This window comes from Mya arenaria, chromosome 16 (assembly GCF_026914265.1).
Source record: "Mya arenaria isolate MELC-2E11 chromosome 16, ASM2691426v1".
Lineage (NCBI taxonomy): Eukaryota > Metazoa > Mollusca > Bivalvia > Myida > Myidae > Mya > Mya arenaria.
In genome coordinates, this window is record NC_069137.1 from 51751352 (window position 1) to 51762105 (window position 10754).

The window sequence follows — 10754 nt, forward strand, 5'->3', positions numbered from 1 at the left end:
AAGAGGCTTTTACGGCAACAGGTGTATATGCTGTTCGATTTAACTGTATATATAGATTAGTTTAGGTAAAAAAGATAGGTTATGATTGGTATTTGATAAGCAACCGTGCTACAGTTATTATGTTAAGCGCTATTAGATGTCGCTTAAGGAAATTCTAGTCAAAGTATGCACGTATACATATCCGAAGATGTTGCGTTCATCCAAATATATTTGCAATTGCCGAAAGGCATTCCATTTAAGGTAAGACTCCTTCCCTTTCAATGAACTAAGTTTCATGTGAATAGGTGACTACACTTGCCAGTTAAACATTTATAAACATCGGCTTTTTCGTACACTTTTATTAACGCGCGCTTATTCTGATTCAGCACCACACAAAAACTGCATAAAACTTCCTCGCCCAACATAAAAAGTGTTTTAACATAAACATAAAACAAATCGGCCGTATAGTGTCCATGTAAGTGTACTAGCCATCGAAAAGAAACATATAAGTAAGCATTCAATGAAAAATAGCTAAAATAGGTACGAAAATGGCGCACTTTGACTAAAAACACAGATTCAAGTTACGCATGTTTTTATTTTTACTTTGTTAACAAGCAATCGTTCAGCTTATACATTCAATAACTTTTTTGTTCAGGCCTCTAGAAACATAGGTTAAAAACCTGAGAAGCATACACGTGTGGCCTCCGGGTAGGCGTATTTATATTGCGAGAAAAGTGATAACACTTACTTACCAGGTGAAAATATCCTACCAAAACACCAAAATCTCTGCGAACACCGCCATTGTATTCCGCATCACACATTTCCCTCACTTAAAATTCGGAATACATAAAACACGTCTGACCCCCAGAGTATACAAATGGATATTATAAACAAGCCTTTAAAGGCCTTTAGGGGATGCAATATATTCATATTCCGTCCGATTTCAGTTAAGCTTAAACTGTAGTGTTATTTACAATGCTTGTGAAAAAGGTAATATTAACTTATTCTAAGTCACTCTCGATGCGCGACAGCGAGGTCTTGTCATGTGGGGGTAACCGGAGAAAGCCCATTTGTCCGGCTTGGTGACCACTAACCAAACTCACATACGCCATGGCCTTGAATCTAACCCGGCTTGCATGATGAGCAGCCAGTTTGCTAACGTCTGCGCTAAAACGACGATTTCAGTTGAAAAGTAAACAAAACACAAACAGCAATTACTTTATATGAAGTGTATTCTCAATTATTTTATATATGTAATGAACAAGCAAAACCAATACCAATATCATACGTGGTCTCTATGAATCCAAATGTAGCATAAATGCCAATGCCAAAGGTTGTTTTTTACATTGGGTATCTTAAATACAGTGTAGCACCAATCACAGTTTGCCATTTACGTAAGCCCAAGTTTTTGCTTTTTTATTTGAATTCCTTACGTTTTGTTTTCCTTTTCGGCAGTTTGATCAACTACGCAAAATATTTATTCCAGAAAAATATCTTAGAAACAAAAAATATATTAGTTTCCAGTCTCGGATGAACGTGAATAGTACTAAAAAAACACCTTTCTGTCCATTAGACAAATTGTAGCTGTTATAGGCAATCGGAGCGTCTTGGCCATTTTCGAAAACAACCTCGGATGTATATGGGTGGTTTACAATTTCAGAATTCTTTACATTTAACTACGCTGCAAATAGATCGCGAAGTTATTTTAATTTAGCAGTAATACTTTACTCTTAGGAATCTGAATGATTTATGCAATAAAAACCTTTGCTGGGAATCAATTTGAACTTGGTTATACAAATTACATGTAAATACACTATAATTGACTTAATTTTATTAATTTGACGATCTAGTTTCTTATGCACAGTCATACATCCGAGGCTTGTCGTGTGGCGGAGATGGCCGAGGTGTTCCGAATGACCCGGCAAATAAAACACGTTATCTACTGCAACACAATTAAAAGTTTTACACAGTTTGTATATTCATAGCTCATATTCTGATCATAATTTTACATGTTCCATTTTATCTCATAGCAAAAATGTATGTGCTGAAGGTACTGTTACTTGGTAAAACAAACATGTGGCCAATTATATTCATCTTAAATAACTTGTCAAAAGGTTAAAAATTGGCTTGTTTTCACATTAAAATTACTTGACTGGTAAAGAGCAATTATTGGATAAATATTGATCAATCAAATATACGTTGGCAGAAAATGAAATTACTGATTTAAAAAATAATAAGAAGTTGAAAAAACATATGTTAGTTGATACCGAAATCAAAACTTACACAGGCTTTTTATATGATTATGAAGCAAAAGTAAAATAAATTTCTTTTATTAATAACAAGACTGTTTAAAACAAACAGATGATTGCCAAAAAAGAAAAGCATCTGTCTTGTATGAGATATTATCCTTGCATCCGCTTCGTGGAACATTTTTCATTATTTGTTGTAGCCTCCTTATATTTCGTACTGTTTATTTGTGGCACATTGACTTGCACTGGATAAAGTTCATTTTCCCTTGACCCTTCAAACATTGATGTATACATCTTCCCAGGCCTCGCTTTATTATGATTTGGTCCTCGTTTTCTTCCGTTTCCTGTTGCACATGCGCAATGGACACTTCCTCTCCTGACGATAAACAGATGAATGTTTTTGCTAGAAGATCGTCACACTTTTTAATTTCAAATTTGAAGGATTTTTCTTCCGCTAGACAAATAATCAGGTCGTAGACGTATGTGGAACATTTCGTGAGTGTTTGCTGAACATATTCGTCTTCTGAAACGAGCAATGAAAAAGAATAGAAAGTTTAAAGTGTGTTTTCACAAAGAAATAGCGATGTATTATTGTAATGAATATTGTAAAGAGGTATACACAAATAAAATAGAAAGATTTTTTTTGGTCCACTAGTATAGCTTTTACTTAAATAAATTTATTTCCAATCACGTAATTTAAGTGACTAAGTTTTTTTTAAGTGATTTAAGTTTTTTTTGTTTTGTTTTTTAAGCAAATGGTAATATTTCCCCGTATGAACCGCTGTAAAGATCGCAAAAAGAATGTAAATCATGTTTTTTTTTATAAAGGTATAGTTTAAATTTAGATACATATCTGGCGGCCAGTTGTCCGAGCCCCACATCTGGTATATTGTATGTACAGTTTAAATGTTATTCTTAAACCCTTTTGTATTTTTATGACATTCTCTTTGTGAAACTATACATATGCAAGCAGGCTGTGACTTTATCAGAAACAGGAATATCTTAATATTTTGGTTAGATATATTGCATCGAGTTCTACGAACCAAAAAATAATGTATTATATGAAGTTTAATATGGAAAGTGCACTTGTTGAAAATAAAACATATACAAGCAAGATGTGTAAGATTACCTAGAATAGCATGACCTTTTTTCATAAGTACATGATATTAATTAACGTACACGAATACATTCTGAGAACTCTCCTTTTTCTTTTTTTCTTTTTTCCGAAAATATGTCAACGATGATAACTACAACTAGAATGCGATACAGTGAAAACTAATAGTTGATGCCTTTTAGTGGGCATAGTGCAATTGCCGGGAGACAAATATGTCCCATCTAAATATATGTGTCCACATTAATAAAACCGGCAATTTCTAAAAACATCTTGCTTAGCAATTGATACAAAGATTTTGAAAACATTTTTTTAATTAATGAAAAATGGTAGAGTACAGAAAAGCTTACAGAAAAAAACATTTTTGTCTAAATTTTCTAGTTTGCCCTTTTGATACCCATTAGATATCTGTGTATCAAGTTAGAACAACTGTGACGGATTTTTTATATTCAAAGCTAGCCAGAAGTCCTGCTGGAATTGTTATAGGATACACAGAAAATCAACGGGGTTAAACGGTTTTCGAATAATTATACCTGTACACGTACTCCTATAGACCCTGTTTTTTTTTTAAAGTATCGACACATAGCGAGTTATAAATATATAAAAGTAAAATAATACAAAAACATTTTTTTAGCAATCTCTTACGCAGTGATCTCCCTTGGGACGAGATCTCTGCCACTTTGTGCGCAAAATAACAGGATTTAAGCTATATAGACATTAACGTTTTGTCTTCTTTAAACAGTCATATATTGACTAGTTCATGTCGAATAATTAATATATATCTTTGTAATAAAACTGTTGACAAACATAGTTACTTCGTATATGTGCAGCGGGAACAACATACTATGGAAAATAGACGACTGTACAAAGTCACGCAGACCGGTAAAATACAATGACAGTTTCCGTCAGATCGGCTCTATAAGATTATGGAGCGACAGTAAAAATGGTAAATCCTCTATTTTCATTGGCCCACAAGCAAAGATGAAATAAAACCAGTGTGTACCTGTCGAGGACAGATCAAATGAGCCCATCACCAAAGAGATGGCGCAAAGTCCGGTCGTTACCATGCCGACTGTTCTGACGAGGGAACACATTGTGTGTAGATGTGTTTGGTTGTACTTTTCTTGATGGCTGTTGTTTGGTTGGGTTTCGCTTTTTGGGGTATCTTTTTGGTTGAGAAAGGTCCTGAAAAATAAATAGGAGCAAAGATAGATGTTTAAGATAGTCAATACTAAACAGTATGAACGTTAAAAGTCTTCCGTGAATTTCTAAAAACATCTAAAGTCCTTTATAACAGGATCAAGCTCAGCACACTATTTTTGATTCTCTATAAATTGTGTAGTTTTCATTATTTAAGGAGTTTTGAGTTTTTAGAGTAAATAACATTTAAGATTTATAAGAAAAACTACTTTTTGTTTAATAAACTCATATCTGAGTGAGAAATTTTGCTAAATGAAATAAGATACCAAAGTGAGTTACGCTTAAGAATTTTAGAAATTGGGGCCAGGTGTTCCAGTCATATTTTGGTATCCTTTGAAAGCATTGATGTGTAGAAATTGATATTTTAACTTTAATCGAGATGAAAAATACAAGCACTTATTTGATTTTAGTTAAAAAAAGAACAAATTGGTTTAGGTCATTGGGAATATCAGCAAACATATGCCTTCGCAAAAAAGCCATCTTACTTTTTACACAGATGGAAAAAAAATGAAAAATAAAAAACTAATTGATATCCGATATGTATTAGTGGTAGCTAAAAATACATACGTATCAAATAATTAAACCAATACATTATATCAAATCATGGAGCAACGACGGCAAGAAACTAATTAGCACGTTTTGTCACAGCATTAAATAATTAAATTTTGATAAAAATATAAACTGATATTACTATTTCTATGATGTATTTTCTGTTATTATCATATTATCATGTTTTTCATATAAAACTGCTAGGCAATTTATGGATTACTCTTATCAATTAATCTATGCTCATGTTATCCTTCTAACGTAAACAAAATTTATGTATGCTATAACTCGCTGCTGCAAATCTCTTGTATTTCGTTTTGACAAGATTTTTGCATCCAAGCGGCGAATCACATACAACTATACTATCATGGAAGTCAAATAGACTAATTTTATTTGCATGTAGAATATAAGCTTTCTATTTATACTTAGATATGAAGCTATATCCTGCAATGTTTGTATAAATATTTTGACACCAATACGCAATAATTTAGAACTGTACTATTATTATACATATATTATATACGTTCTATGTCTATAAATGTTTGTATATACCATGAATATCTCCAGCCATGGGGGAAATAAAGATGTTGAGTTGAGTTGAGTTGGGAGAGGGCTGTAACTGATGTTGGCAAAACTCGTGGCCCGACCCCCTTGCATGTTTGATTGCATAATGTTGGTTCCAAATATTGTGTTAAACTTGCATTGGTCTTCTCATTGTAACATATTGGGCCGATTGTTCAGACATTTGTTAAAGTTAACAACGTTATTAACGTCATTGTTGTTAAATTTCAATTCAATATTGCTATGTCAGTTTCACACATACACTTAGATTTGCAGTATTCCTAACAAGAGCACATCATAAAATAGTTCACCTTTAAAAGTAAACGATGATGTCGTTAATCAGGTTGTTAACTTTAACAAAGTTCTGAACAATCGGGCCAATATTTTCTTATACAATAAAATATTATTAAAACTGAAATAAATAACGTATAAATCCATTGACTATTGTGTCGAATAGGTGGAGTAATATAGCGTGGGTTCCGATTATGCAAATGTTCACATTACAGCCAAATGCATGATAAAATGAAATACGTTCTTGTACATCTGATATATCAAGATATCTTTCCTTAACGATCAAATATGTTTAGTCAAGGATGATCTATTGAATAAACTGTTTTTATTTTTTTTTTAAATGCGACCGTGTGATGTTTCTTGGGCGAAAGTATGCATCATTGTCCACAGTCTGAATAACAATTAATCATTTTTATGTTAAAGACCAGGATTTAATTGTTCAATACATTTCCATGTCAAATTGTCTTTCTGCAGCATGACTTCATCTTTTTATTATTTGACGCAAAGGGTTTTATACAGAAAACTAGATTTATTTTTGTCAAGCTTTGTAACGCCGCATAGCAGCATCGCCGCATAAACGTGTGTTTTATCGTTTATGCGGTGATTTTCATCGCATAAACAGGGCGACCACGTTTATGCGACGACGCTCAACGCATAAAGCAGAAATTGCTTATATGGGGCGCAACTGTGCCTTTTTGCCACATAAAGAGGATTAACTAAACTATTTATTATAAAGCTAAAAAATAGAGTTCTAATATTTCAACAAAAACGATGGTGATGACTTTGATGATGATGATGATGATGATGATGATGATGATGATGATGATGATGATGATGATTGATGATGATGACCCTATATCAGTCATCTGAGTCCTCTTGTTCAAGTGCCCAAAATTAATGTTGTGTTGTGTTGAAATGTTTGGAAACAATATCATTTTCAAAAGTTTTCCTTTCGTTGCCCTGGTAACGAAAGATATACGCTGATGACCTAGACGTGAATAAATTTCACAATCGCATAATTACCAGTAGTTCTTGACTATGGAAGGGATTATCCGCCAGTTAATGCATGCTGCATTATGACATTTCTCTTTTTGTTTGGTAACTGGAAATCCGACTGCCTCATACGCATATATCTAAGATTTGTAGATGAAACCCCTTCCCAAGGACCGAATACTAACTTTATTTTCTACCCGAATCCTTTAAATCAAATATTGTTATTTTTCTACCCTTATCCTTAATGTAACACTATTTTGCGAGTTTGCGAACCGAAAGATGGTAAACGTACCGCTTACAACCCTCAACCGTAAGTCCCGACCACTTTCCAGAAAGGGAATTTTCAGCGTATTTTAGCAGCCATCATCGTATTTGATAGAACAAACATTTGAAAATTTAGACATGAAAACGATAAGTATTAAGTGATCTGTGACGACATTTTTTCTGAAAGGAGGCGCTGTTTTTACCGCGTTCATTGTTAAACGTGCCGCAATCCGAGTGGTCATTGTTTATCATTTGAATATACAGTCTCTTTTTTCGGCCAAAATTTATGGAACTATAATTATATTTTCTGTTTTTGTTTTTCGGTGTTCCAAGTTCAAGCTTCAATGCTTTGAGCTTCTAGGATAGTTAAATGCGAAAATACAAATTGACAACAAAAGGGTCAGCTACAATAAATTGCCTACTTTTGTTAAGGTTACAACGAAACTTGACATATTTTCGAGTTTTGTAAATTATGTTCCATTGTGTGTCTGGAAACCCTTTATAATTAAGAAATCATTTCCAAGGGTATTGCTTGCCGATTACTAATATGTAAATCAATTGACCGAAAAAACATAAATATGAATGTATTTGCTGGATGTGCTATTTGCTTTATTTCTACCGAAATATGACGTGAAATGAAATGCCTTTTTTTAAATTTGTTTGAAGCATTCTGTTTGATATGATATTTTTTCCACAAATAAAGCCCGTTCCAAACATTATAATAAGTATCTGGTATGAATTTCTCGAAACACGTTCAGCCCCTTTTTAGTTCTAGAATAATTTGTGTAATGTATGCATTCCATAAAAAAAACCTTCAAAAGGAAAATATCTTTATGATAAACACGATAAACTAATTCTTACTCAATAAAATCAAGATGTAAGTGAGAAATTCATTCAGAGTAAAAGCTAAGCAGCATCATAATCGGGGTTTAAAGCTGCACTCTCACAGATTGAACGTTTTGACAACTTTTTATTATTTTCTCTCTTGGAACGAGCCATTTTTTCGCAGATTTATATATTTAAGTTATATTTCCAAGACAAAAAATAAAGAAGTTGTAAAAATGGTATATCTGTGATAGTGCAGCTTTAAATAAATGTTATTTAGAGGAAAAACATATCTTAATAATAGTAATAACCACCAAAGCAGCAAAGTTTTTACTTTGAAACGACACTGGGATGAAATTAAACATCAACTAGAATCATGCACAAAATTCTTACCTGTTAGATGGTTCTATAATTCAAACTTTTTTAAGAAAATAAACGTTCGTTGTTGCGGCCTGTCTTTTCTCAACTAGAGTTTTACCTTTCAGATGGACGGCCAGCTAATTTTGAAATGGGTTTTAATGGACGATGCTGGCGATTTTAATTGGATTCGTTTTTATGGTTCGGTTCACTCCAATGCAGAATGGAATCGCAGTCACGCGAAATAACGCGCCTTATTTCCGGTTTAAGAAACGTCTCTGTTTTCCGGTGTTAGAAGATTAGCGAGTTTTAACAGCGTGATTAGTGCAGGTTTTAGCTAATTAATTTGTGCGTCGTTTATGTAATTAGAAGCTGTTTTGTTGTTAGACGGAGCTCGGACCTATGGCATTATAAAGATAATTGCTAATGCGGCTGTTGTATTTTCATCATGCATTTCAAGTTTCCGCTGTACCTTTGAAGTAGCGTGATTAAATGAAATTGACACGACGTTTTTATCCGGAATTAACTATTGTTTTAGAGTGATAGTGTTTGCTTGTTTGTGCCTTCGTGACTGTTCAACGAATAGGTCGCAGACAGGTGAACATCACTAACTCATAAGGCAACTCATTTTTTCTGATCCCCCCCCCCAAATCGTCCAAGTTTACAATGGAGGGGCCCAACTTAGGATGAGCGTCCCTTTCCACCAAACAAAATCTATAGAGTCTAAGCGTGGTCAGGGGTTTAGAAAATTGATAAGATAAGCATTCTTGTTCTACAGTAATACATAAAAAACTTCACTTAGAAAATATAAGGAGGAGGGGGGGGACGCCGGAGGCCCCATTGTGGATCTGTAAGTGATACATGCTCGCCATAACATTTTGTTTATTTTGTTTTGCAGTTGAAAGTGTATATTATCATAGCCAATAAACTAGTGTATTTATTATGCATTCGGTCAAATTTTAATATGTTCTAACTGAATTAAATTATGTTTTATTATAGTATACGAAAACCAAATTATGACGTCATTTCAACAGATTAAGTTGTAACCTGCAATTCTTAACGAAAACGTGTAGTATTGATTGAAGGCCGATAAGTGTTTAACTAGCTGAACTTGAATCGAGGTTATGACCCTAATTATATTCCTGAAGAACTAACTTGTTTTATTATCAATTGTATGCACCAGACAAATGTACCCACAGCCACTCAGGTCCGGAGAATAGCGGGGACTTAGACTTCCGGTCCAGCCAATCACAGGTAAAAATCCCAGACCTGCGGGGACAAACTTCTGGTAAAGTCTCCGGACAAATGCCCCGCACCCCGAAGACATCCTAGGTTAGGCCCATCCCCCGCTATTTTTGGCGCGAAAACAAAAACAACGCATTCAATCGGCACTGCGGGGCCACCTGGAAAGTTAAAACACGGTCCCATTCCCCCGCTATCCCCGTACAACCCCGGACCTGGAGATACCGTGGTTTCAATTGACTGGTGCTTTACGCACTACTTGTACATTTGCACCGCCATACATCCGTGACTGTTATCGATGGAAACTGACCGAGGTGTTCCGATTGACTGTTGATATCTATGACGTATTTTTAAATTTACTTTGCTTAAATTTTCAAATATTACACTACATAGTTACACTTCCCCCCCCCCCCCCCCCATTAAAATCCAACGATACAAATATCTTTATTTATTTAAAGTCGGGTTTATACGCTTAGAAGAATTATTAAGTTAACGAGCTATTTTCTGACATGAATAACTGGTGATCTGGAAATAAAGATACAGACGAGCTAAGAATTACGTTAATAGTTGTTGTTGTTTTCTTTTTTGTTTTTTATAAATGCATTTTCTTCAATGATTCATTTCAAACTGTAAATACACAAAGGTCAAACACACTCGGTTACAAAAGTATTGCTATTTATAAGCGTTGACGTCCATACTAATTACCATCAACTAATCTTGTATATTTTTTTTGTAGACACCACCACTAAAAATAGTTCACAAGCAACAGTAGGCGTTTTTTTCTAAACTATGAACATGCGTGTCCAATAATCCGTCCCTAAACAGAACAACACCGGAAGTTTATGTTTGCTAACATGACAGTCCCGCAGTGAATGTCGTGATTGCCCGGATGAAAATAACCATGAATGCTTCCGGTACAGAACTCAGGTACTAGCCCATGACGAACAAACTTGATTTGTTGTGAAGTTAATAGATATTTGTTTTACGGTGTAAATGAGTCACGTATATTTCGTAACGAATCAAATGCATTGTTTCCGAGAACACTTTGAAATAAAAAAAATAGCCCAGGAATGCAAACGCACGTATTTAGTATTAAAATGTCACCTATGTAGATAAAAAACACACTTTTTTTTAAA

At 34.1% G+C, this 10754-nt stretch overlaps 1 long non-coding RNA gene across 1 annotated transcript; it reads right to left on the bottom strand.

Annotated features, from left to right (window-relative positions):
- Positions 1-2614: 2614 nt before the first annotated feature.
- On the bottom strand, positions 2615-8532 carry LOC128222622 (uncharacterized). The gene is made up of 3 exons (XR_008259182.1): positions 8413-8532; positions 4343-4524; positions 2615-2751 (listed from the first exon to the last, which is right to left on the bottom strand). It is a non-coding gene; the product is annotated as an uncharacterized LOC128222622 (long non-coding RNA).
- Between the last annotated feature and the right edge of the window lie 2222 nt (positions 8533-10754).